This window comes from Onychomys torridus, chromosome 19, assembly GCF_903995425.1.
Source record: "Onychomys torridus chromosome 19, mOncTor1.1, whole genome shotgun sequence".
Classification (NCBI taxonomy): domain Eukaryota; kingdom Metazoa; phylum Chordata; class Mammalia; order Rodentia; family Cricetidae; genus Onychomys; species Onychomys torridus.
The window spans coordinates 47,137,217-47,161,114 of record NC_050461.1 but is presented as its reverse complement, the minus strand read 5'-3'; the positions used below and the strand labels follow the sequence as shown (position 1 = coordinate 47,161,114).

The window sequence follows — 23,898 nt, the reverse complement described above, 5'->3', positions numbered from 1 at the left end:
TTGAGAAATAGGACAATAGGCACCACTGTGGGTAAGTCGAAAACGCGCACTTCACTGAACGACACCCTACCGTTTCCATTCTTTTGTGCACATCAAATGCAGCCCACGGTCAGTCTGAAAGCTCCTTGGCTTTTACCTTCTTGCTCAGGCCACATGGTGCTCCACAAGCCCCACATTAAAATGAGCTAGATCTTTGGAGGTCAGATATTTTCAAGTTCACTTCCTGATTTACAAGCTTGTGTGTGAAAGTGAGTTGCACAACTTCAACAGAACTTTTAAAGGGCTGTCCAGGGCTGACTAAGACCCAGTGGACAGTGCCCTGGGCAGCCTTAGGCTGCTTGGTAGACACTGTTCTTTTCAGCCAGTGGAGTTATACAGGAATATATTTGTGTGGGACTTTAAACAAAAGTTAAAAAAAAATTTTGTCTGCAGGCAAATGTCTAAAATCAAAATGTACAGGCATTTCTTTGGAAAATAGTTAAATCCTGTGGTCTTATATTTATAAATACTAAGTAATAAAAATGCAGAATGATTTAATTCCTACATTTCAGTAAATTAGACTTCAAATTAAATGGGATTTTAAAAATCCCTCAGGCTACTTGTCTTAAAAAATGCCACATCTCACAAACAAGCACAAACATATACACACAATAAAATAAAATACTGTATTTATCTTGAGATAAAGTTTCAATAAAGGTTTATATTTATATATTTATATCCAAGACTGGATTCTGCTCCTCTGTAGGTGGCCTAAATTCAGTGTCTATAAGGATCAGACACTTTTCAATGCACATTCCACTGAACACCTTCAACTGTGGTTATGAAAAACAGCATTGGCATATAATCTTTAATGCAGCAATTTCTATCATGCCTATTAGGTGATTTGAGGCTAACAGCATAATAGGATAATTTTTTTAAATGCCTATTTGCTTGGAAGGAGTCTGAGCATATGCCGGCTTCTTCACTCAGATAGCAAAGCAAGTGTGAAAGACACTGGGTTGTGGTAATTGCTCTCTCACACCCGCCAGATTGACGGAGATCATTAATCCAGGGCTCTAGTTGATCTCTGGGGGGGGGAACCCACCCCCACCCCCTGGGCTGTGGGAACAGCCTTACTTTTCCTTCTGACCACCACAGTGACCTCTCTTTTCTTTTCTTTTCTTTCTTTTTTTTTTTTTGCCGTTTTTTTCGAGACAGGGTTTCTCTGTGTAGCTTTCCTGGAATTCACTTGGTAGCCCAGGCTGGCCTTGAACTCCCAGAGATCCACCTGGCTCTGCCTCCTGAGTGCTGGGATTAAAGGCGTGTGCCATCACCGCCCAGCAACCTCTCTGTTCTCATCAGCACCCCACACCAGTGCCTCCTTTCCACTTAGCCGAATTCCCTCCATCTTACAAGTTCCCATTTAAGTCTCCATAGCCACCTCCATCCACCACAGGTCCTACTGGTCAGCAGTTACTTACTGTGCTCATAGCAGGCATTGCAGTCTCATATTTAATCATTTTCTCTCTTCTCTTCCAACCCTGAACTATCACAGCCGACGGAGGTGGGCCACCTTCCGATACTGTAGATATTAAACTCTTAGATGGACTCAAATATAGAGAGTTACTTATTGACTCATATATATTCTGTGTATATATCCTTGGATATCAAATTAACTTCTTTTGTCTTCCAATAAAATGTTTCTGCCCTTGCATCCTCCCCTCCCCAAACACATTGCTGTCTTTTTTAAAAAGGAAAAACACACTGCTCTCTTTCTGAGAGGTGCTGTGTGTTTTACAAGGAAATACTACAGCCTAGCTGCTTTGTGTGTGGCCGATCGGCAGTTGGCTACTTTTTTACCCACTGGACATGAGATGACCCTGAAGCACAGATCTGAAGTGACAGAAGAGGCCAGGCAGCTCCTATGGGACCGCCATGAGCTGGGTTATAGAAGATTTCTGTTTCCTGAAGATCAGCAGCTTGTCCACAGACCTCTCGTCTAAGTAACTTGCAAACAACCCAAACCAACTACATCGTGCCTACAAATAACAAAAGCTTAAAGTATTTTGAATCTGAGTTCTTAAACTAGAAGGTCTTTTCCCCCCCTCAGACCAGGAAACACACACACATGTGCATGCACACGCGAACACTTTGTGTCTTTGTATTTATTCCAGTGCCGCAATTTTTGCAAAATGAATTACCAAATGCATAGCATATAGAGCCAAAGAACAATTAACAGAGAGAGGGAAAAAGGGAAGGGGAGGAAAAAAAAATCACATCTTAAGAGCCAGGGGTGTTTAACGCCCCTTCCACCACCACCCCACCTTCCCTCCCTCCCCACCTTCTCTCCCTCCCCACCTTCCCTCCCTCCCCCATCCTGTTTTCTTACAGCCCAGCTGTGCTCCACTCAAACTCCACAGAGCCTTTGCATTCCAGCCCTTCCCAGCTCACAGTCCCACACCAGTTAACCAGAGCAGTAACAGCTCTTGGGAGGAAACTGCTATCTTTCCACCCACTGTGCATATAACAGGACGAGGCCTCCAAGACACTGAAGGCACCAGGGCTGCTGTCCTTGTCAGGTCTTGCTGCCCAAGGCACTTGCTGACATTGCCACCAGGTAAAGAGACAGTTTTTGCTCAGCACACTTTCTTTCCAAACCCAGCGAGATTAGTCACTTGTAAATACACAGGTGTCCTTGCTAGTGGATAAAGATATGTTGTTGCAAAGCAACTCTTTTAAATTCTCTACCAGCACTGGTTATACAAGCAGGAGAAGGAGGCCTTTTCTACTTTGTCATCTGGAATGGGGAACCCAGGCTCAGAAGGGCATCACACACCTGTACATATCTATAGCAACCAGAAAGCAAGCTAGCAAAAAAAGGAAAAACTCAGGCCAACAGGTGGTTTGAAAGTCAGCAGGGTGAGAAAGTCTCACCAGTGAAGAAGTAAAGCCCTCCCTGGAGTCTGCTACAGCCTAGAATCCCACCACAGGCTGACCATTTCTTGCCTAAGTGCTTAGGATCAGTAGAGTTTCAGAATTCTCTGGATTTTGAAATATTTGTATATATACAATCTATCTATCTTGGTTGGGCATGGGACACAAGTCCAAGCATGCATCCATTTACGTAGCATATACACCTGTGTACATAGACTGAAATTCATTTTAGACAACATTTACCTTACTCTTGGGCATGAAATGAAGTTTTGTGATCTGGAATTTTCCGTTTGTGACTTCATGTCAGCTCTCCAAATGTTTTCAGCTCTTGTGGTTTTCCGATCTCACTGTCAGATTTTCAGGTCAGGGGTGTATAACCTGTGTTAGAAACTCACTCTTGGGCTAGGGAGATGGCTCTATCAGTAATGTGTTTGCTTTGCAAGCATGAGGACTGAGGTCAATCCCCAGAACCCATGGGAAAAGTCAGAGGGGATGGCACAGGCATGATCTCAGTGATGATGAAGAGGTGGGGGGAGAAGGGGGCAGGTGGATCCCTGCACCTCACTGGCCAGCTACCCTCGCCTCGTTGGTGAAGTTTCAGACCAAACCAAAGGTGAAAGAAGCCTGGGACATGACACTCAGAGTGGTTCTCTGACATCCACATGCATATGAACTCATATAGGAACACACACAGAGACACACACATTAAAGAAAGAAAGAAAGAAAGAAAGAAAGAAAGAAAGAAAGAAAGAAAGAAAGAAAGAAAGAAAGAAAGAAAGAAATACATCAAGTCTTTCTTGGTATAGGTAAAAGTCATGAGTGAAAACTGAAACACCCCCTGGGGAGGACCATTGGGTCATCACCTCCTCCCACCTCCCGATACCAAGAATTACCTTGTCCATTCTTCTAAGAACTACCTGGGGATATTAGGAAAGAGACTACAATGGTTTTGTCTGGCTGTGTTGGGATAACGAGGGGATAATGTTCGTGAGCAACACAGCTGTAGGAGCATCAAGGCTAGCCACACTGAGACACTTTGCGAGCTCTGAAGTCAGTCATCAGCACCAAGAAGCTGGGTGATGGATGCCCAGAGATGTCAGGAAAGGAAAACCCATGTGTTGGGGGACTCAGGAAAGTATGTGGCCTCAAATCATACTGGATCAGACAAATTTAGAAAGTTGCATTGTAGTTTCAGATATAAAGGTGCTAGACATTTCAGGAGATGCTTAAAAGCGTACATCATGGTTTCTATACAAAGCAGAGCAGCTGGATGCTGGGAAGGCTTTCGGGTTGGTTTTAGATACCACCATTAGCTCCCATTTTCTAAGACAACCAACAAGTTAACTTTTCCTGATGCACAAGCTTTCACAAAACATTCCCAGTTTATGTTTAGTCTGTTAGAACTTTTTCTTTGGCATGGAGGCAAAGTAGATATTATTACATTTTGATTACATCACAGGAAAAAGAGAGAGAGAGAAACACCAAAGTCAATGGTGTATCCCAAACAGCCCACATCTGTGAAGAGTCCCTTCGAAGTATTCACCAACTTTCTCTTGAAAGTGAGTAGTAATGAACCAATACCCTTGGCATTGTAGATACCAGTCTACACACACTCTGCCCACATTCTAAGTCCAGAAAACATCACCAGCTACAAATCCGCCTTACAGTGGTAACATGGGTGTCTGAGAACACACTTGGTCAAAGAGGCTGACCTGACAACTTCCTTCCCAAAGGGCTATTTGTAAAGTGAAATGATTTCACTGGCATCTGACCTTGTCTCCACCAATTTAGAAAGTGTTTATTCTCAGCAGAAGACACAGCAGTTTGAGGTAGATGCAAATCACTTGTCTATCGGAGAAATGTGAGTCTTTTCCGTTTGCACTGGAGCCCTAACTCCACCAAGAGAAACTGAACCACACACACTAGTCACTCATGTCAGTCAATGGAAAAGCCTAGTTTCTCTTCCCACCCCATCCCTGCTGCACTAAATGGAAGAACTGAGGGGTGATCATAAGACTCTGAGCACACAGCTGAACAGCTGGCATGAGCCTTTAATCCCAACCAGCACTCAGGAGGCCGAAGCAGGTGGATCCCTGAGTTCGAGACCAGTCTGGTCTACAGACATGGTCAGGGCTGAACAGAGGAACTCTGTCTTGAAAAACAAAAACAAAACAAGAAAGAGAATCTAAGCAAACAAATACATAGCAGCCACCCCCCCCCAACACTGGTTATCAGAGCCTACCCTCCCAATTGATTTAGGACTTAGCTTCTCTCTCATATTTCTCCCATTGTCAGCCACGCAGGGAATGGGGTGGGCCAACCCATCTCCGGACTTTCGAATTGTGCTCTGTTGCAGGCCGTCCTTGCCAGCTCGTGCCTCTGTGTGGAGGGCAAGCCCTAGCTCTATGCTACAGTCTCCTTTTGTTAGGACACTGGCCTTGATCCTCCAGAGCAACGAAACCGAGTCTCAGTTATTTCTGAACTGAGCAGTTTTTAGATAGCAAGCAAGCAAATATGTTACAAATAGCTTCTTGCTTTCAACCATCTATCAGTCCCATCTTTCAGGACACCCAGGAGGACTCTCTGTGTAAAGCACAATGGAAGAATTATCCCTGGAGAATGTAGTTGGCTTTTAGCCACAATCCCCCCCTCCCAGGAGATAACACATATCAAATCCATTCATAGTTAGAGGCGTTCCACACAATCTATACTTTTGCAAACACTGCCACAATGTACTTGAGGCGGGACTTGGGTGCCAGCTGAAACCTCACAGTTGTATTTCCAAAATGCTAATAAAAGAGAATCCTTACAGTTTCAGAGAAACCATCATTTTCACACCCCAGCAGAAGAAACAACAACCCCTGTTTGCTAGCTTCCCCCTTTTCTTGTCAACACAGTTCGCTGAGTGCACTGGGGCAAGAGGAAGAGCTGTGGCCAGCTGTTTGCAGCTGTTGCATAGCCCCGATGATGGTGGCTTCAGAGGCAGTTATCAAAACAGCAGAGGTGAGGGTCTAAGTTTGCAGGACGACACAAACTGCTTGGAGCAAACCCATTCAGACCCTTCACCTCCACTCACACCACCTCCAGAAATCACTTCGTGTGTGTGTGTGTGTGTGTGTGTGTGTGTGTGTGTGTGTGTGTGTGTGCGTTCCTTCCTAATCTCCTTCCTGTGCCCACAAACTAAACAATATAGGGTGATAACTTCTATGATGCACAGCCTGTGAGCAAATGAATTTATCTCAGAGGATGAGGTATAATCCCTAGGACTGGAGAGGATGGTTGGAGCATATATGTGTTTGATCTTAACCCTGGGAACCATCCCACTCAGGCAGAGTATGTACCAGGCCAGAGGCAGCGTCTACTCAAGGAAAGCAGTACTTACTCCTGAGGGAGTGGAGATGACTCCATTCTTTGTGGGATGTTGTTTTAAACTAAAGGAAGCAACATGGACCACAGATCCGAGCCTGTGATGACAACCATCTGAATGGCCCATGTGTTGCCATGGCGAACTGATCTTTGCCATCCAGAAGGCAGAGCAATATACATAGCAACAGCCTGACGACCCTTCTTCCTCTTGGCTTTAACAGCCTTTCCCCTCACTTGCTTTCCATTTAGAGGTGGCCACTACGCCCCAGGCTCCACACTGGAGGCTGATCCTGGGCACCAATTTCCCCTTCTTGGAGCTTTTGTCAAGCAGGACGGGACAAGCCTCAAATCATAATGACAAGTGTGATGAGTGCTGGACAGCCGGCTGCGGGGGGCGCTGCAGATTGAAACAATTGTGACTGTAGACATTTGCTCTGTTTCTCTACCTCAGCTCCCCCCATTCCCGTGCTCAAATGTCCTTCAAGTGATATTAAAAGAGAGAGAGATGTACTCTGGATGGTAAAAGCCAGCTCTGTTAGGCTGCCTTCCCCCAGACTTCCCATTGCGATCTCACAGAGTCAACCCAGCCAGTTCATCTTTCATCTTTCTATTTAATGACTTGGGATCCAAGCGGAGGGAGTCAAACTTGCTGAAAGTTTCTGGGAGCCCCGGTGCTTGCCTAATCCCAGTTCCCACAGGGGCACATGAAGTAACTTGTTTATGGTAACAGAACAAAGGAACGGGAAGAGAGCAAGCTCTGTTCCAAGACAGGTCGGCCTTAATTAGGTCCCCAAACAAGTGTAGCCAAATTTATTGTGGTTCATCTTGAAGAAAACCCATTAAATCCCTTTGCAAATATAAGGAAGAAGAGGAAAAAGAAGGGGGAGGGGGGGCACGTATAAACAGTAGTCTTTGGTGAGGTGGTGTTAAAAGCCAGCTCTTCAGTTTCCCACTGGATCTTGTCTTCACGTTTTTGTTAACGAATATGTTTAATGGCATAATTATAATGCAAGGGGGGACAAAATAAACTCACATGAGGGCAATCCTTATGTGTTGAACGCATTTCCATCCCACCCCCAGTTTCCCAGGACTCTATTTCATCCCTAGGGGTGAACACCTTGCTCCCTTCCTTTTGGGTGTCCAGGCAGGTTTAGTTAATTGGAAGCACCGCCAGTATGATGCAAGAAAGGAGGGAAATGGGGGCATTCCTTCTATTCGGGTGTGCATCTGGAGTCTGATGTTCAACCGTGGCCACTTCTGAGCAGTTCCTCCATCATCCTGGTCCTCTTCAGGGCTCTCTTTACCTGATGCTGTTCCTTGGTTCCTCTAGGGTCCCACTGGCTTGTCTCCATCAGAGGCAAAGGTCCCTGCTGTGATTGTCTTTCTGGGCTGGAGCATCTCTGGCCAGGTCACCTTAGCCACACCCACTTCTCTAAGAAGGAAGCCCTCATTAAACCCTTCCTGTGAACCAGGTGGGTGAGTCCAGTGGCTTGTGGTTCCGGGGCTGACACACACTGTTCTTTGCGGGGAATCTTTGGTCTGAAAGGCTGTTTGCAGTCTGTCTTCACGGGCTTATTCTGAATATCATTCCTTGGTTTTTACTCTGAGGTCTAACCCAAAATGGTAGTGTTTCAGAGTCTAGTTAATGAAGTAAAATGCTTAATATCATGAATATATTTCATGTTTACTACCTAATCATGTAACTACTCACCCAATACTTATTGAGCTGCTACCATGGGCTGGGTATTATCTCAGCTACTAAAAGCATAGAGGAGAATAAAGCAGAAAGAATCTTGCCCTCCAGGAGCTTATTTTCTAGCAGAACACGGACAGACAGACAGACAGATTAAATCCTTTGATTATGTCCTATCAGTAGGGGAAAGTACTGTTGGGGTATTCTAATATAACTCCTCATCTGGTGTTTGGATGGCCACCTAGATCTCACCATGAGTGTCTAGTCTACTCCTTGGATCCTGCTATTTACTAGGCATTCTATCCTTGCTCAGGTTACCTGCTCACTTGGAGAGAGCTCTAAGTTTGTGGTTTTTCTCCACCACCACCACCTCCTCCTCCTCCTCCTCCTCCTCCTCCTCCTCCTCCTCCTCCTCCTCCTCCTTCTTTATAAATGGATCATGTGTGAGTATGTGGGTGGGGACACCTATGCCATGGAGTCTATGTGGAGATCAGATTAAAAACTTGTGGGAGTTAATTCTTTCTACCTTGTTGGTCCCAGGGATTGAACTCATCCTGTAAGGCTGGGCAGCAAGTAGCTTTACCTGTGAAGCCATCTCACCGGCCCTTTTGAGTGTATGAGAGCACATTGAGGTCAGAGGTCAGTTTTGAGTGTCTCCCTCTATTGATAGCCACCTTTTTTTTTGAGTCAGGGTCTCTCATTCAATCTGGAGCTCATTGATTCAGTAAGCTCAGCTGGCAAGCAAACTCTTCAGATGCTCCCATCTCCCACTTCCCACTGCTAGGCTTGTGACGGCTTAGGCTGGGATTAGAGGTGTGCACCTATGTGCTGGCGTTTCACCTAGGTGCTAGAGATCCTAACTCAGATCCTCATACTTGTTCCGCAAGCACTTTATCAATGAAGCCACCTCCCCAGCCTTCAGCTACAGTCTTTATTCTCACCTTGGGTGGAAGCCCACTGCCACGGGAAAACACAAAAGCAGCCTTTCTCCTCATGCAATTTTTTTGTTACTAGAGATCTACTATCAAGCTTCTATGCATGTTTACTTCTCAGTACAGTTATTTACTAGAAACTACCCTAAGGGCAGGATTTCATGGTAAGGGTCACGGAGGAGACTTGTACCTTTGGGCTCTGGGGACCCTGGGATATTACCTCTGATTCTTCATTGGCCACCTTCTTCAGGTGTCTCAACAAGTTTCTGCTTTCCATTGCTTCGGCTATAGATTTTTTTCAGAATCACCACAGTCCTCAGGCTGACTTACGACCATAAAATACTGAAGATACTGTTTCTAAAGGAACATCTCGGTAATAAACACTCTGTCGTCTGTGCACCTAGAGTTCAGCCAGGGAGGCAGACTCAGAACCATCATCTGAGCTGGTGACCTTATGAGAAGAACATTAGGTCGGAAGGCACAGGTATCAAAGAAGCATGGGAGAAGGGGCGGGCCTTGTTGGAAGCAATCTGGGGAGACTCTCCTGAGGAAGGGTTGTGTGAACTGACACCCGAAACCTGAGAACAATCAGGTAGGAGACCCAGGTAGGGATAAAAGCTCCATCTGTCCAGGATGCTTTGTTCCCTCTAGGCACAGACTGCTCACACATGGCAATCACCCAAGGTTTTTTTGCTTGTGTGTAAACACCACACAGTTACACACTACAATTAATGACAATTCTTGTTCTAAACAGTTCCTCTTCTAGAACCATCCTTTCCTGCTCTGGAGGGATCCTCCCCATTAATCTGTGTGTATGTCTTTTCTGCTATTCCAGACCCTGGGCAGAGCTGCATGGACAGTAACCTTGACTCTATTATTGTCTGGCCAGTTGGATGGGGTCTTTTCACAATATAAACCACAATGCAAATTTCCCTACCCCAGCACTTTCATTAGGCACAGTCAGAGCAAAAGGAAAATCAGTGATCTAAAAGGAGGAGTCAGAAAAGAATGGGCTGATGAGGGGAAGCTGGGGAGTCTACTCAGCAGCTTAGTAGGGGACCTCAAGCTGGAGACAATTGCCCAGTTGTTAATATGGCTTTGAACAGAACATTGACTTAAGGGTCTATATGAATTAGTCATAGCAAAATGGTGAGCCTCAATGAATTAAGCCATTCCAACTAGTGGCTACTGGTTATCACCCTACTGATTCAGTAATACAAAACACCCCCAAAGCTGAACTTACTTTGTACAATCAAAGTCATCATTTATTGCTCATGAAAAGAGACATGGAAAGGAACCCAAGATCTGGGGTTGAGATGTGTGGGATCGTAGCTCTCCCGAACATGTTTGTCACTGTGGCTGAGTGGCTAACACCTCTTTGATCCAGATTCTACCTCAACTACTAAGATGAGAGAGCTGGACTCTCCAGCATTTAAAAACACTTTCCCAAAGGTTATGAATCAAAGATTCCATCATTCTGGGTGATGCACTGGCATCATGACTTACTTGTTAGCTCCACAGACCATCTTCCTTCAGGCTATAAGATGACTTTAGCTTCATAAAAGTAGTCCTACCAACATCCTTACCCAGCAGGTAATGGACAGCCCAATTCAGCTATTAGCAAGGGGAAAACTCCCTCTAAAGCAGTGGTTCTCAATCTGTGGGTTGAGACCCCTTTGAGGGTTGAAGGACCCTTTCAAAGGGGTCATCTAAGACCATTGGAAAACACAGATATTTACATTATGATTCAAAAGAGTAGCAAAATGACAGTTATAAAGTAGCAATGAAAATAATTTTATGGTTGGGGGGTCACCACAACATGAGGAATTGTATTAAAGGGCCATAGAATTAGGAAGGTTGAGAACCACTGCCTAAAGTGTCAGCATCATCTGAGAGTCAACCATGTCTGGAACTCAGGTCAGGCTTTGGCAGCTCACTGAAATTACTCCCATTTTCTGCAAAATGGCACCCTGAAAATCAAACCACCTAATAAGGAGATTTAGGGAAAAGAGATCAGTTTAGAACAGGGGCATTGTCAGTTTGTGGCTACATCCCAACCAAGTGCCTGCTGTCATAGAGCCTTGGGATGGCAGGAACACAGAAGCTGAACTAATTGGAGCCTGGAAGGATGGCTCAGTGGGTGCAGAGCATACGATGCTCTTCTAGAGGACATGAGTTGGGCGCCTGGAACTGACACCAGGCAGCTCACAACTACCTGTAACTCCAGATCCAGGGAATTCAATGCTGTCTTCTGGCCTCCACAGGCACCCACATATACATGGCATGCACACCCCACTCCCCGAAATAAATCTTAAAAAGAGAAGTTGAACCAGCTATACAATTGCAAAATTTATGCTCCTAAGGATTAGGAAGCTGAGACAGGAGGCCAGCCTGGGCTGCCAGAACTCTGTTTCAAAAATTAAATAAAACAAGCAGGGTGGTGGTGCATGCCTCTAATTCTAGCACTCTAGGCGGAGGCGGAGGCGGAGGCAGAGGCAGAGGCAAGTGGATCTCTGTGAGTTGGAGATCAACCTTGTCTACAGAGCAAGTTCCAGGACAGCCAGGGATACACAGAGAAACTCTGTCTTGAAAAACAAAACAAAACAAGACAAGAACACATAAAAAAAATGTAGAGAGTGGAGGAAGCCCTGAGTGAATAAATTCATGAGTGAATGTGTGCTGTTTACATGGGCACAGCCATATCAAGGACCCCAGTGCCTTAGACTCATAGGAAAATGGCAAAGTTGTCCCCAGTGTTGCTAATGGGTGCAGAAAATGTCCACTGTAGATTTCTGCCCCCTGGATGTTTGCAGCCTGAAGGCCGCTCCCTGTCTCTTTGTTTAAGTGCATGTAATGACTCTGCTCTTTTTCATCTGTAAGCAATAACCCCACCTCCCTGTCTAGCTGTATGAAATAACCTTACCTCCTCGTTCAACTGCATATACTAAACATGCTGAGTTTCCCGGGAAATGTAGCCTCCCCATCAGAGAGGCCAGGCCATGAATCCCAGCTTTTCTATATGTTCATGTTTGGCTGAAAGGTTTGATGGTAATTGGAGAACTTCTTCAGAGAGATTGGGAGTCTGGAATATCTTGGAGCAAGGGCCTCAGGAAATGCAGTTGGGTGTAAAGGGAAAAAAGTAAGGTCCTTTCCTTATGCCAACGACAGTGGCAGCTGAGCTGACAATGTTTGGCCTTCATCTGTACCCATAGGCATCTGTTCCCAGAGGCATCATCTGTTCCCATAGGCACCCATTCCCATAAGCATTATCCGTTCCCATAGGCATCCATTCCCATAGGCATTATCGGTTGCCATAGGCATCTGTTCCCATAGGCATCTGTTTCCATGGGCATCTGTTCCCATAGGCATCTGTTCCTATGGGCATCTGTTCCCATGGGCATCTGTTCCCATAGGCATCTGTTCCTATGGGCATCTGTTCCCATGGGCATCTGTTCCCATAGGCATCTGTTCCCATAAGCATCTGTTCCTATAGGCCTGGGATGAGCCAAGAACTCCCTCTTTCCTCACGAGAAGTTGGGACTTCAAGCTGGGCAAAGAAGACCTGTACATCTTGTCCCCATTCTCTCCTTTTTATAATTGCCTGACCTATGGCCTATAACCCAGCACTACACATGTGGACACATCTGGATATTGTACCGTATGCTAGCTTAGTGGTCTTAGAAATCCCCAAAGGTATGATCCAAGAAGTCCCAATCTATCTCTCTTCACTGTGTAAGTCACACAGAAATGAGATGCTAAAAACAAGTAAACCATTACTTGTTATTCTAGGCAAAATTTGAACAAACAAACAAACAAGCAAAAAACCCATGAAGTGGATATTCTCCACTTCCCCTATGTAAAGATTTTATGAGAGAGGTGAGAAAGTGAATTTTCACAGGAGGAGGGTGGGAAGAATATTAATTGTAATATTGGGCAGTAAATATTGTGTCCTTTCCCCGTTGCTTCATTAGTTATACATTAGTCTCTTACCCTACTAGATATTTGATACGCCGACATTTCAACAAAATTTAGTGTGCTTTGGGTTTCCATGAAGGGTTAAGATGGAAGAAACAGTTTAGCTGGTGAGCTGGCTAAACCCAGATAACTAGTGTTATCATTTTTATATTAAATAATTGCCAAAGAACGCACATAAGTAAATAAAAATGGGGGCCCTCAGAACAGCAAGACAAAAGCATAGTCTCCGCAGAGGGGCCACTGAGTTGGCTGGTGACCGCCGGGGGACGGGGAGGTGAATGGCCTGGCTCTTCATGGACTCTTACAGAAGGACGGGAGGGGGGTTTGGTGGTGTTGCTCTTCTGAAAAACAAGCCAAGACCCACAAGTTGGAAATGCCAGAATTTGCATGTCATAGTCAACCCCCACAAGACTTTATTGTCTTTTCTGGAAAAACAACAGGACCGAAGTTCAGACTTAGAACTGGAGATTTTAATCCCACCCAAACCAACAGGGTTGCCCCACTGGGCTTTCGGGCAAGAAGAAAGGAGGAAGGAAAGGGCCTCTCTGACTTGGAAGAGAATGTGCGAATCTGGACTCCACTCATTCAGACGGTGGCTGGAGGCACTAGTCCATCTTCCTAGAAAGGGGAACAGCCCGACCCTGTCCCCCACACCAGAGTTTATTTCCTTCTGAACCCTGAAGACAAAAGTTCAAATGCACAGAGGCCTCTGAGAGGATTCTCAGACACAGGGCTCTCTCTGATATGTGATATCTTCCCTCAGGAGAACAGGGGGAGAGGAGAAGGGATAGAAAAACAAACCTGACCACTTTCCCCTGATGCTGGCGTGAAAGAAAAAGGCAGACCTGAGAGCTTCTCCAGGCTTCCATGGACCAAACAGGTCTGACTTCAGACTGTTTACCGCGCATGCATTTCCCCTTCTCAACACCGAGGTTTATTAAGAGCTCCAGCACACCTCCTCCAAGGAGTCCAGGCATCTCCTTGCACAGTCGGGCAATGGATTGCACAGTGGGGTAGCAATGGCTAGCGCCGCTCAGTGCGCAGGAGTACAGGCTGTAGCCTGGCCTTCTGCGCATGCTCGCTCTTCAGGTGCCTCCCGGAAGGGACCCCATGAACAAGAAAAAGTTAGAGGCTGGTGAGTTCTTTGTATCTTCCACATGGGTAAATATCACTGTGACTTTGTTTCCTGAAGATGAGCTAAACAGTTTGTAATCGGTGAAAATGAGTGTTCTGATGGTGTACCTTCAAAACAGACTTCACATTCCATTCTATTGTAGACATTGAGATTTTAATCTATTTAGACATTTGATTACACCAGTTATTGCAATGGTGCAGCAGACCGAATGCTGGATGGATGTAATTGCCGGTGGTGGACACGCCGCACACTCTCATCTGCCTCTCTTCCAGGTATGATTTAACCCTCAGTGGACTGAGCTGTCCTGTCTAGCCTAACACCCAAGGAAGTAATTCAAGCTAAATGAAGTCACAAGGGTGGGGCCCCAAGCCAACAGGACAGCTGTCCCTATAAGAAGAGCTGGCTGGCTCAGTGGGTAAAGCGCTTGCCTTGCAAATGTAAGAGCCTCAGTTGGGTCCACAAAACCTTGTGAAAAAGGCCAGGAGTGGTTACACAAGTTTTTAATCCCAGCACTGAGGAGGTAGAACCAGGCAGATCCCGGGGGCTTGCTGGCCTGCCAGTCTAGCCTACTTGGTAAATTCTAGGCCAGTGAGAGACCTCATTTCAAAGGAGGGAGGGGAAAAGTCAGATCTCCCGGAATTGGAGTTACAGAGTGAGCCGCCTTGTGGGTGCTGGGAATTGAACTTGGTTCCTCAGCAAGAGGAACAGGCAATGTTAACCCGTGAGCCAATTCTCCAGCCCCCCAGTACGTATTAAAACGTATCACACAAGCTTGGGAAATAAAGCTGTACACGGTGTAATTTCCATCCCCAAAGTTTCAGAACGCTGTAGGCAAAGGCATCTATGTGGCGCTTAAATGTCAGGCCACTGCTCTGCACCATGTAGGCTAATTCCTCACCACCTGCATTAGGCACGGACACTATTGTTTCCAATTAACAAGAACTCAGTACATAGCGTCTTTAGGTGATTAATATATTCTGACTATGGTTCCTTCTTCCTCAACTCCACCCAGATCTTTCCCATCTCCCACCCATCCAAATCCATATCCTCTCTTGCCCCCTCTCATTAGAAAACAAACAAGACACTATTAAAGGAGAACATTAAAGAAAAATTTGAACAGGACAAAACAAGAAAAACAGAGAGCCAGAGAAAAAGCACATGAAACATATAGCACAGAGAACATACATTGGTAAACACAAGGAATCTCATAAAAACACAAAATCAGAAACCATAATATATAAGCAAAAGACCCGTAGGGCAAGGAAAAGAAAAAGAATTTGAATGAAGGCAGTCAGATTTGAGAGTCTGTCTTCTCAGTTACTATATGACACTGCCAGGTATGTAGTTTGTATCACAGATAGGTGGATTTTGAGAGCTTGGGATATGAAACTCAGGGCTGTCGGGGAGGGACTGTCTTAGAGTGAACCTACTTACTATGAATTTTTCACTTTATAAAAGAAACTGAGATCTGGAAAAAAAGATCATCCTGGATCACCTGGTCCCTAGTTTTAACCCTGAGCTAGTGTCAGAAGTCCTGGAAGATGGGCTGACAGTCTCACCCCAGGGTCTGCAATTCCATAGGACTGGGGTGGGCACTTGAGAACTGCTAACAAAATCCCCAGAAGGCTGATGCACCAATAGTCCTAGGGATGCACTCTGCAAACTAAGTCAGTGGCATCGTTCTGATAGATGGTAGATGCCAGCCATGCTCTTGGGGAGGGGAGAGCTGAGCAGAATGTACTTTCAGGAGCTACATCAGCACAGTTACCGCTCTCATAGGTGAGATACACGGGGCATCGCCTTCTGGTCCTCTGTGCCTTGACCCACTCTAACGCTGGCCCTTCACGAGACCCTCTGTATCTTCCCCAGCACACAGTTTACACGAAACAGTAAAAACCTGCTCACTGTCAAGGATAAATATTATCCTCACTGGGAGCTATTTTTCAAAACTTGTGATCTAAAATTTGGCTCTGTCAATGCTAAACATGAGAGTTAGCAGAACTAGCAGGGGCCGTGGAGAGATGCCAGTGTCCATCCTCAGAAGGGGAGGAAAATTAGACAGTTTCCAAGTTTTCATTTATTTACATTACAAATCAAAAGGATTTTTTTTTTTTTTTGGCTTATTTGGTTAGCTGTGAAGGTCTATTGCCTTCATTAAGATGCCTAATAAAGTATTCTAAAAACAGGAATATTTTAATTATTGTTTAAGCTTGCTGCACTTAACTGTGTTTAGTTCACTGTGGCCTTAAGGAGTGTTTTGAGGTTTCAGTGACTTAATGAGCATAAGGCATACTGAGCCTGGTACAAAAGAAGTACTCAGAATGTCACCAGGGTTTGGGTATTTTCATGGGTGAGTAAGAAGGAGCCAGATGGAATGAATCTGGCTGGGTAGACAACTTCATAATCTCAAGCCTCTCCTCCCCTGAGGTGAAAGGATTTAGAGAGCAGCATCCCAGAATATTTATGGATCACCAACATCTTCCAGGTAGTTATCTGCTGCACGGAAGCCTCTCTGGACTGAATAAATGCTAGTCATTTTGTAATGAGTCACAGCATCTTTTCTTGAGTATCTGCCAGGCACCAAAATCCTCGGGTGAGAGTTCTAGAGAATAGTTTCTGACTAATACCTTTTTATTTTTAAATAAGCATAAATACAGAGGGAAACATGCCCTTTCACCCAAACCAAACCAAACCAAAAAATATCATATGACATTACTTTGAAATGTACCATTGTACCAGCTACAGGAAAAAGATTGCCCCAAATACACTTAGGTTTTTGAGCAGGAGGGCAGAGACTGATCTTGATAATTATGATCAAATCATACTCAGGTAAATTTGTTTTCAAGACATCTCTAAGTATAAGGGTGGCCAGTAAAAATACTTCATTCTCTCATAGAACTGAACCCAAGATCTGGCACGTGGGTCTAGACTCATCTGTTCCCACCCGACTCCCACCTAATTGTCAGGGAAGAATGGATAAAGGGCCTTAGAACTCTGTATATTGTTCTACTTCTAATGGCATTTATAGGTGCTTGTGTGCTGTTATGCTCCCCCAAATAATCTTTAGCAATTACCATTACTGTATTTACTGTACATTTTTTTCAACCAATTTGTTAAAATTATATAAGACATGCTTCCTGGAGCATATTCTGATTTCCTCTGTGTGTGTGTGTGTGTGTGTGTGTGTGTGTGTGTGTGTGTGTGTGTGTGTATGTGTTGTGGAATATTTGTTTAACTATTTAAAGATGTGTTGTATTTGTTTATGTTGCAGAATATTTGTTTAACTGTGCACAGATGAGTTGCATTTGTTTAACTATGTAAAGATGAGCTGCATTTGTTTAATTATGTAAAGATGTGTTGCTATTTTACCTTGTCTGCCTAAGACACCTGATTGTTCTAATAAAAAGCTGAATGGCCAATAGCAGGGAGGAGGTATAGACAGGACTTCTGGGCAGGAAGGGTCAGTAGGAGAAGAAAATTTAGGCTCAAGAAAGAAAGAAAAAGAGAAACCAGGGAGATGCCAGGGGCCAGCCAGCCAGACACAGAGGAAGCAGAAAAGAAAAGAAGGACATACAGAATGAAAGAAAGGTTAAAATCTCTGAGGCAAAATGTAGAAACAGATTAACTTAAATTAAAAGCAAGAGTGGGACAAACCTAAGCTAAGACCAAGCATTAATAATTAATAAGTCTCCGTGTCTTTATTTAGAGCTGATTGATGGACCAAAGAAAAATGCTAACTGTGTGTGTGTGTGTGTGTGTGTGTGTGTGTGTGTGTGTGTGTGTGTGTGTATGGGAATAATAAAATTGGAATAAGTAAGATTTCACTGTATGTCTTGTTTTCATAATATATAGTCAATTTAAAGAATCAATTCATTAATATGCTAATGATTTCTTAACACACATCACTGACATAATATGATCACAACTGATGGCTTTGATGGTAAGGTCACTTGCAATTAAGTTTCAATTTCTCTAGGAACTAAAACAGAATCTGTATGAGAATTTGATTCTGAAACAATAAGTATTCTTAGAAACAATTTATAAATCCAAAAGTGGATATAAAAACAAAATTCTTGTTACCGAAATTCACAGAAATATGTTTGATGTATTATCAACATTTAGTCTTTACCTATAACATCATATTAAAAGGGAAAAAAAACGCAGAAGAACAAAATGCCTTGAGAGTTCACTAGAAACAGACCCTAAGAGTCTATTATAAAAAGGTCTAGAATTACATTCCTAAGCAGACACCAGTGTGGGGATATTTTTGATCCTTCTTATAAGAAAGAGGCCCTGGTATTAGAAAACAAAACACAGCCTCATCCCTTTTCACTCTAGGGGACTGTCTGCATCCTCTCCCTCCAGTGAGCCTGGCCAGGGTAAACAGATGTCTCAATGGGTGGAGGAGCCAAAGTCCCCTCCAGCTGTCCACAGAGTTGACAAACCCTGCTGGGGTCCTCTGAATTCTCAATGACCAAGCACAACTTCTATAGAAGGGCTCCCCATCTCAGAGCCAGCCCCAGGTGATTCTGAAATAGAAGCTGGTCCTGGGTCATCTTGTACCACCTCCCCAGTCCCCAGGGACTAAACTCACTGATGTGATCAATCCATGAGTGTCCTTGGACCTACCCCACTGTCTGTCCCTCCTCATGGTCCTCTCCTTAAGGTTAGGTGCCCCATGTTGGGACACCCTATAAAGATTCTCAGGAAACAGAGAAAGCTACACTAAGCTGCCCAAGGCTAAAGAACAAGAGAACAGCCATCCCATGTCCCAGTTCAGCACTCTTTCCATTGCAAAGACAGGGCAAGCTAGTCTACAGACCACGGGAATTAGAATTTTACCATTAGATCAATTGTTTTTTAAGGTCAAGAATTTACCGATCACCTGTGCTGGTTTATACTCTTTAAGAAAATTATTACTACCATCGTGGGAGGGAATGTGGGAACATGTATAAGTCATGGATCTTAAGTGGAGGTCAGAGGACAGCTTTGTGGGGTTGGTTCTCTCCTACCTTGTGGGACCCAGGGATTGAACTCTGGTTGCCAGGTTGTGTGGCAAGTACTTTCCTACGCCAAGCTCTCTGGCCCACAGTCTCTATTTATTTTTCAGGACCAAATAATCGCATATATTCTATTTTAGTGATCGGAGAAATTTGAAAGCGTTAAAAAATATTCACATATTTAAAAGTACTTCTCATAGGGACATGCTTATAAGCTTTTCAATCAATCTTTAGCCAAAGACATCATGTCCTCCCCTCCCCTCATATATATGCATATATATGCATGTGTATATATGTCTATATATTTATCTGTATACATCATGTCCTCTCCCCCTTATATATGTGTATATGCACATATACACGTGTATATATGTCTAATATTTACCTGCATACATCATGTCCTCACCTCCATATATATATATATATATATATATATATATATATATATATATGTATACACACACATATGCATTCACATATACATGTGTATATGTTTATCTGTATACAGCAGATCCTAAACCAAGAAATTTTATTGGCCATAGCATAATTTTTCATACTTTTTTGGTGATACAATGAAGACTTCCATTTAATAGATAATATGTACATATCCCCCCCCCCCCCCAAATAGCTTTTCAGTCTCAGAGGACTCAGCTTTATGCATAGCAGGATACTCTGAGACGTTTTCCCTCTCCATAGATGAATTCTTGTGTCTCTGAACTTGAGGCACTCGCAAAACCATGTTCATGACTCAGTTAATCATTCCTCAGCTTTGGAGATGAAGCCAGTACACTTTACACAGAGATGTTCTTGTTCTGAAAATCACCCACAAAGCCAGGTCACCGGGGCTGAGGAAGAAGCTACCACCGTGTGCAGTGCCACTGCTCTCCCAAGAAGGCAGAACGTGTGAGCTGACTCATGTACATGTGATCAGACGGTCAAAGTGTTTATGGCATGATGAACAAGTGTCCGTGGCTTCAAATTAAAAACTGAAGACTTGATTCCAGCACTGGCAGCCTTCCACCCCTGACTCAGGGTTTTGGGGACAGGGAAAATGATGCCAGCCAGGAACACTTCCCACCCCCCTGTCTGTGGTATTAGTGTCTGTCTTCCACTAAATCTTCCGCTAGATCTCCTAGGACTTTCTATTTAAGCTGTCAAAAAGTGATTGACAGGACATATGGACTTTAAACATATTCATAGAAGGAAGGCATGCTCCAGTATACTGTGACTGGAGTTCTCCCTCATTGTAACCATGACATACAGCCAGGACACGGGATTCTATTTTGCGTTAGCAGGGTCTTTTTTTTTTTTTTTTTTGTACTCAAAGCAGAACTAACACAGAAATGGCCCCATGCTGACTTGCTGAGAGCACAGTTAAGGATAACGATAAGTCCACATTTTAAGGCCACATTTCCGCATTTGAGTTACGTTTATGGTTCCAGAATTCTTTCTTAGTGGATGATTTAAAGAAACACACTTAGTTGCGTTCCAGAGATTTATGCACAAAACCTCCATTTGAGGTGGGCGTGTCTTATTGTAATAAAATTGCAATGACTAGCTCTTTCATCCATGAGAGAAACTTGAGAGTCAGATCTCTGGAAAAATGATACTGATGAACTGTGGTTGTGTGGGCACCGACATCAGCAGCTGATATACAGGGGCTCATTCCGTTCTCCGAAGAAAGTCTTCATTGTGAAGATGAGCAATTCATGGCTCAGCACGCTGTGTACCAAGTCCAAGGTTACACATTTCATAAGCAGAGGAGCCAGCACACCATCCAAATCTACTTCCTCCATGTGAGTGTTCTACCTCCCATCCTGTATTTGAAAGTATCAGGGAACGTGGACCAACACTTTCTCTACGTGGAAGAAATAACGTTTAACTGTGCAGGCTCCCATCTTCAATACATTTCCAGTGCATTCGACACCCTTATCTGAAATTAGAACCTGTGGTGGTATTGTGTTCCCCAAAATACTGTGCACCCTAATAAATTTATCTGGGGTCAGAGCAAGCCATAACAGAAGCTGGGTGGTGGTGGTACACACTTTTAATCCCAGCACTTGGAAGGCAGAGCTAGGCGGATCTCTGTGTGTTCAAGGATGCAGCCATCTTGGAGACACATGCCTTTAATCCCAGAAAGTGAGCCTTTAAATCCAGGGAGTGACGGCAGAAAGAGAAAGATATACAAGGCGTGAAGACCAGAAACTAGCAGCATTTGGGTGGTTAAGCTTTTAGGCTTTGAGCAGCAGTTCAGCTGAGATTCATTCTGGATGAGGACTAAGAGGCTTTTCAGTCTGAGGAAATAAGACCAGCTGAGGAACTGGCGAGGTGAGGTAACTGTGGCCTGTTCTGTCTCTCTGATCTTCCAGCAGTCACCCTAATACCTGGCTCCAGGTTTGATTTTATTAATAAGAACTTTTCAAGATTCATACTACAAGAACCAACTGATGGCAGTTTGGTATTTGAAATTGAAGCTTTTCGGAATGATCAAATATGGAAAATTAGGTTTGTGAAAAGCTAACGTTAAGTCCCAGAAGCATAGGACATTGAGCAATCATTTTGTAAAGAAGATGGAAATCAGGGCTGATTTTTTAATGAGACAGATACTGCTGTTTGGAACAGAAACTGATTGCTGAATGTCATTGTGGAGCAGAAGGCTCCACAATAAACTTAAAACCACCACCACCACCACCAGGGCCCACATGGAAACAAAAAACACAACAGGAACTCCACAGTGGAGAGCCAGAGGCCTGTGCATCTTCCCAACTCATTGAAAAGACATTGTTGGCTGTAAAAATATCAGTGCAGGATAATAAAATACCCTTGGCCTTAGTATTCCAGGGGAATTGCTTATGCTGAGGATTTTAAACTGCTTTTATAGAAATTCATCAGTACATAAACAAAATGACTTACGGGCTTTGGGCACAGTTCAGTGGTAGAGTTCCTGCCTAGCATGGGGGAGGCTCGGGATTGATCCCCAGAATTGGAGAAAATGATAAATAAATAGTAATTGACAAGGGCAAGGTGGCTGCAGTTGCTAGGAATTAACCAGGAAACCACCCAAAGGACAGCTCATAGTAGCTGCTTGCTAGGGCCAACACCGATTGTGCATTTGCTATATAGTCTTGATATTCCAAGTTTCCCCTTTTACAGGGGCGCGTTTTAATTCTCACAGTAATCTCCAAAGGCAGGTGCTACTATCATCCCTATTTTGTGTTTGAGAAAGACGAGACACAGAACAGGAAGTAACTTTTTTTTTTTTTTAAGATAGGATCTCTCACTATGTTGCGTTAGTTGCTCTGAAACTAGCTACATAGACTAGGCTAACCTTGAACTCACAGAGATCCGCCTGCCTCTACCTCCTGAGTACTGGGACTAAAGGCGTGTGCTACCTAGGATGTGTGTTTTATAGTTATAGGACAAGTAAGTGGTGACATTGGTATTTGAACTCTGACAGGTCAACTCTGGAGCCTCAGAGTTCTCTGTAGAGAACTATAGTAGAGCCCTGCATGTGAAGAGATGTGCTGTCTCCACTGAACTTCTCAAATGCTGTAAACAAAACAGAAATTTTTGCTGAGTATGGTCAGCAGAGGCTCCTCCAAAGTAACGTTCTCAATCTAGAAAAAGATTCCAAATTCTAGGCTGACAGTGAGGAACATAAAGAAAGATGGGAAGGGAGGGGGGGGAGGGCGAGATAGTAACCATCCATACTTGGCCTGTACTAACTGGCGAAGGTGACTTCTAAACTCTCAAGTACCACAGCATCTATGTTCTTGAAGGGCTGTTTGCACCTGTTAGCTGCCTCTCAAACTAGTCACAAGGGCCCTGAAAGCCTGAGCTGGGCCCCTCCTGGCTGTCACAGCTATATGCACATAGATGCTCTATAAGCACAGCTATGCAATTGATAACACATGTACCAAAGGCGCGCTGAGTGGGCTCTCAGAGGAAGTGACCAGTGGACATAAGCAGAGCTAAAAGGCGGCCACGTGTAGAGAACAAAGCCAGGCTGAGGCGGTGGAACACACAGGGCGGCGTTTGGCATGAACCAAAGAATTGTGCTGGAGAATGACCAAGGAGAGGGCGGTTACAGATGCGAGACTTCGGAGTCCCTTCCAGGGAACTCAGAGGCATGGGTAATTTGGGCTTTTGTTTGCTGACATGAGAGAGCATCCAAGTCTCAGAGCTATAATAATCAAGAGAGGGGAGCCAGAAGTTGAGAGGGAAAGGGGTTAAGCCACAAATTTCATTGTTCTGGCTTTTAAAACATGCTGAACACAGGCCAAAGTATCTACATACATTTTATGCTCTTCTGGCAAAAACCTTGAGGACTTACAGAGCGAGAGCAGACCCCAAGCATCTGCCATGACTCCTTAACCCCATGAGCCCTGGGGAGGCTTCTGCAGGTTTCCAACAGCCTATTTGGAACAGGATTGGACTCGTAGTGAGACTAGATTGAGGGGGACGAGTCAAGCAGAGAAGGCCATGTGTATCAAGCACTATGATCAGTGCAGGGACTTGTCACAAACTGTTCCAAAAGGTGGAATCTTACTTACTCCGAACATCACTATTACTCATGTGACCTTGGATAGACCGTTGAAGTGACTGAGTGCAAAAGAGGACTTTTAGTACTGGGCAGAGTGCTGAAAGGTTTACTGCGATGTGTGTAAAGTCCTCAGCCTGCTCCCAGGACACAGCTCTATGCTACGGCTTGTGCTTTTTAGGTTCAGTATTCATCTAGTTAGTGTTTCTAATCAATGAGCCAAACTAACAACCAAATAGTTCCCTTCTCCCTTGACACCCACAACCCAAGACCTGAAACATACTCTTATACCCCCAGACAACATTTCCTTTCCCCTAATCCAACCCAGAGCCAGGTATCGGGCA

General features: G+C 44.3%; 1 protein-coding gene across 2 annotated transcripts in view; it reads right to left on the bottom strand.

The window, feature by feature from the left end:
* Window positions 1-23,898, bottom strand: part of Plekhg1 (pleckstrin homology and RhoGEF domain containing G1) — a 213,740-nt gene that overhangs the window by 86,909 nt on the left and 102,933 nt on the right. The window lies entirely within an intron of this gene.